Source organism: Trachemys scripta, chromosome 7 (genome assembly GCF_013100865.1).
Source record: "Trachemys scripta elegans isolate TJP31775 chromosome 7, CAS_Tse_1.0, whole genome shotgun sequence".
NCBI lineage: Eukaryota > Metazoa > Chordata > Testudines > Emydidae > Trachemys > Trachemys scripta.
In genome coordinates this window covers 118,187,523-118,192,280 of record NC_048304.1, presented here as the reverse complement: position 1 = coordinate 118,192,280, position 4,758 = coordinate 118,187,523, and the positions used below count along the sequence as shown (strand labels likewise).

Here is a 4,758-nt window from a genome sequence, read left to right as displayed (position 1 = left end):
GCTAGCCCAGTACAGACAGTTTGATAGTAAGTGTGAGAATACTTACAAGGGGAGATAGTCAATGTTTGTAATGGCTCAGCCATTCCCAGTCCTTATTCAATCCTGAGTTGATTGTATCTAGTTTGCATATCAATTCCAGCTCAGCAGTCTCTCGTTGGAGTCTGTTTTTGAAGTTTTTCTGTTGTAAAATAGCCACCCGCAGGTCTGTCATAGAATGACCAGACAGGTTAAAGTGTTCTCCCACTGGTTTTTGAGTATTATGATTCCTGATGTCAGATTTGTGTCCATTAATTCTTTTGCGGAGAGGCTGTCCGGTTTGGCCAATGTACATGGCAGAGGGGCATTGCTGGCACATGATGGCATATATCACATTGGTAGATGTGCAGGTGAATGAGCCCCTGATGGTGTGGGTGATGTGATTAGGTCCTATGATGATGTCACTTGAACAGATATGTGGACAGAGTTGGCATCGGGCTTTGTTACAAGGATAGGTTCCTGGGTCAGTGTTTTTGTTCAGTGATGTGTGGTTGCTGGTGAGTATTTGCTTTAGGTTGGGGGGTTGTCTGTAAGCGAGGACAGGTCTGTCTCCCAAGATCTGTGAGAGTAAAGGATCATCTTTCAGGATAGGTTGTAGATCTCTGATGATGCGCTGGAGAGGTTTTAGTTGGGGGCTGAAGGTGACAGCTAGTGGTGTTCTGTTATTTTCTTTGTTGGGCCTGTCTTGTAAGAGGTGACTTCTAGGTACTCGTCTGGCTCTGTCAATCTGTTTTTTCACTTCAGCAGGTGGGTATTGTAGTTTTAAGAATGCTTGATAGAGATCTTGTAGATGCTTGTCTCTATCTGAGGGATTGGAGCAAATGCGGTTATATCTTAGAGCTTGGCTGTAGACAATGGATCGTGTGGTGTGTCCTGGATGGAAGCTGGAGGCATGTTGGTAAGTGTAGCGGTCAGTAGGTTTCCGGTATAGGGTGGTATTTATGTGACCATCGCTTATTAGCACAGTAGTGTCCAGGAAATGGACCACTTGTGTGGATTGATCTAGGCTGAGGTTGTATAATTTACAACCTCACAGTTTATAATTGTGTTCCAAGTATGTGTGTCCAACACAACCTTTAAAAAGAAACATGCCATTAACAAACTAGATCAGTTCACTGATGTGTATGACTCCTTGATGTTCAGCTTGTAGTTAAACAAGACCAGTCACAGTAAAAGACATTTGAGTGATTTTACGTGCCTCTGTTTTGTGGATAACTAACTGAGATCTCTTAAAGGAACCTGATTTACAGAAAGTGTTGAAAATCCAGCCCTTTTAATGTGTCTCAAAGTGGGTACCCCAAAACTGAGCCACTTAAAATCACTAACACTTCTGAATGTCTGTATGGTATTTTCAAGTGCCTATGTGGCTTAGGAACATGAATCCCATTGAGGGGGAGGGCTTGTGCTCTCAAGTCCCCTGTGTGTTTTTGAGAATCTCAGCCTTGTTCCATATCTCTTGCTGAATACATAGGAAGCTAAATACTAACTACAACTTTCATGATGACATTGCTTTGGACTGTGAGATTGTAGCATGCAGTGATGGAAGGCGTGTTGGAACCTACTGTTCTCTCGCTGTGTGGGCAATTATTCACCTACCACAACTCCTCCATGCAGTGAAGAAAAGAATAGACCTCTCCATATGAGTCAAGCTGTAATACATATGGTACAAAGCTGGGGTGAGAACTGTAACCCAAGAAGGAGGATCTGATGTTGACATATGTGACAGTAAAAGAAAATAATCCTTTCAACTTTGCTGCCCTCTTACATTTCACAAATTCATTTATACATTTCTTGTATTTAAAATGAGTGAATTTAGTACTCATGAAAACGTGGCTTGAGGCAGATATAGTAAGTGTGGAGATCTGGTCAATGCCCCTTAATCCTGACTCTCAAGCACTGTGCTAGTCTTCTCCCGGACCCTGCCTGAACAGAGTTTACTGGGTCACCCAATGCATTTGATCTGCCCAAATACAGGATAGCCCATCAAACTTCATACCAGGGGTGATCTAAACTGGGATTTGTAGTCAAGTCTCTAGGGTGACAGGCTATTGCACCAAATCACTGTGCCACCAAGCTGATTTTCCCCCATTAAGCAACCTCTGGTGATGGGATTAGTGCCCACTCCTCAAAAATACAACGTTCCAAATAGTGCTTTACTTATCTGATGCCACCCACCCAAGAATTGTAACTCTTCACAACACCCCCATTTTAATTGTGGGTGGGTGGGAGGGTGGGCAGGGGCTGGAAGTAGTCTTATATTAGATCTAAACATGCTGGATTAGATCATTTCTGACCTGGTGCCTGTATATCCCTCCTGCTCCAAAGTGACAGTCATTCCACCCTGGAGGCCATGAAATACAAAGACCGTGAAGTGCATTTACTGCCAATGAGGGGGGAAAGCTAGCATCTTGCTAGACCAGAAATGAATGTGCCGTAGGGTGACCACGTTTACTGCTTAATAAAATGAGGCCTTTATGGTTTAGAGACTTTTGTGCCCCCTCCTTTTGTGCAGCCCCATAAGCTTGCACTGTGCTTCAAGGGTGATGCCCTCAATACTCGAGGCATTGGTTCCATGGCTTGGAATGCAGTTGTGCCATCTCAAGTGCCAACTTGGGAACATTCATTATACAACAGTGTCTGATAGAAGAAGAATATACAAAAATGGACAATGCTCCTTTGAGCTTTGCCCTGGCTCTGCTGTGCAATACAGTGTGGGTACACACATCTACCTGTCTGTGGATTTGTCTATCACCTTGGCATGTAAGTGTCAAGCTGCATGACAGCTCTGTATGAAACACTGTCCAGATGGTGGGTGCTTGTCAGGTTTGGCATTAATTTCTCCTTGGTTTATTGTTCTTGGATCATTTGCATCTGTTTGTTTTATGTGACACACGAGTAGGTGATGGTGAGCAGGAGATGGGAGGTCGCCATGCATTGGAAATGGGAGGCTGTTCCAGGCAGAGGGGTTGGCATGAAGAGAGACACTGAGTCATGAATGGATGAAGGGCAGGGCAAAGGACAGAAGTGGGCAGAATGTAGAGCCTGAGTAGTGGAAGGAAATAAAAGTTTGAGAGAGACGCAGCAATAGAGCTTTGGAGGAGATGATGAGACAGAGGCACAGAAGATAGAGGGAAGTACCTCCGTCTACAGCTGGCCAGGAGACTGCAACCCATCCTCGGACACAAACATTACCTCAGTTATGCCATCATCACCTTTTAACTGGACTGCTGTTCATTACCTGGGTCTGCCACATACGTGAAGCTATGTTTTGAACACCAGTTGGAAGCTTCTGCAAGTGCATAATGCTAATCGGCAAGGATGATCTCATAACATCAGTGTTCTGTGCCTTCCCCTCCACTTAGGGCCAAGATAGTCACAGGGTCATACTCCTATGGCGTCTAGGACCTGTGAAACTGCCTCTCTCTGTGTGTCCCATCTTTGTGCGGAACATCTGAGAACTGTTGAGGAGAGATCTCTGAGCTGTGCCTGTAGAGCTTTCTTGTCTTTGATGTTCTCCCAGATCCTGAGGTGGGAGAAGAATGGTCGTGTGACCAAAGCACAGCACTGGGAGTCAGGAACTCTAAGCCCTACAGTATTCACAGCTCTATCACAATTTTCCTGTGTGACTTTAGACGAGTCTTGTCACCTCTTTTGTGCCTTGGTTTCACCAGCTGTACATTGGGCATGACACTGTTGTATTCAAATATCAATATTTTCCAACAGTTGTTAGTTACTACCCTAAGTATAGGAGAAAACTGATGTCTCCGATACCATTCAATGGCAACTTGGCAAATGCTGTCATTTTAATGGCAACAATCATGCCATGTAGAGTTGGTGTGCAGTTTAATTGAGTAAGGTATATAAAGAACTTAGTCCCTTCATTGAAAATACAAAGTGCTGTATTGCTCGTATGTTACTTGCTTGTTTGTCTTTTAACTAACAATCACCACATCAGAAAGGAAAATGCATGGCAGATGAAGGGCAGTAATTTTACTGAGCCATCCGTGCGGGTGACTCATGTATTTTTGTATTTGCTTGTTTTCAGTTACATTTATTGGACGAGACCAGATGCTATGTTTAGATGCCAAAGAGATAAAAACAGTTACACAAATGCAGCAAAATCTACACTTGGGTTTATTTAAAACAATTTTTAAACAAAGTGCTCCTGTTAAAGTGCTACTCACATAGTTGGCTTCTTCCCTCTGGCATTATAACTGTATCTCCAGCACCTGAGGTGCAAGACCTTAGACTTCTCCATCTCTGTAACTTGTTATGCTCGGCGAGTGTCTCCAATTCAGTGTTTCTGTGGTTAATTAAAGTTTACTGCAGAAGGAGCAGGGAGTGGGTTGAGAGCACTGATGAAGAGATGACTAACAAAGTAATCGGCATGTGATTATAGTGTGGGCTGCCAGGCACCGATTAGCCTTCCTTGGACTCTGCTTTTATCTAAGCTCTACATTTTGAATTAATTCTGTGTTAATGATACCTAGGACTTCTATCCCATCTAGCTCATCGCATTAGAGCAAACTCAACAAAAGGTCCCTGAATTTCAAAAGCCTCTGATTCAACTCAGGTTGCAGCTGCTCAGATGAAATATGGCAGTGGGTGGTTGGTTCCTTTCTGACTCCCTGAACTCCTTGCCCGGTGGGAAGGACAGTGTGGGAAGTTAAGGTGACATTACAAAATCTTGTTGCATTCATTATATGCATCATAGAGGGTTGT

The 4,758-nt window shown here is 43.7% G+C and overlaps 1 long non-coding RNA gene across 1 annotated transcript; it reads right to left on the bottom strand.

Moving 5' to 3' along the window:
• Positions 1-951: 951 nt before the first annotated feature.
• Positions 952-4,386, bottom strand: LOC117880911. Its single transcript, XR_004646635.1, has 3 exons — positions 4,221-4,386; positions 1,633-1,685; positions 952-1,110 (listed from the first exon to the last, which is right to left on the bottom strand). It is a non-coding gene; the product is annotated as an uncharacterized LOC117880911 (long non-coding RNA).
• Positions 4,387-4,758: the final 372 nt, after the last annotated feature.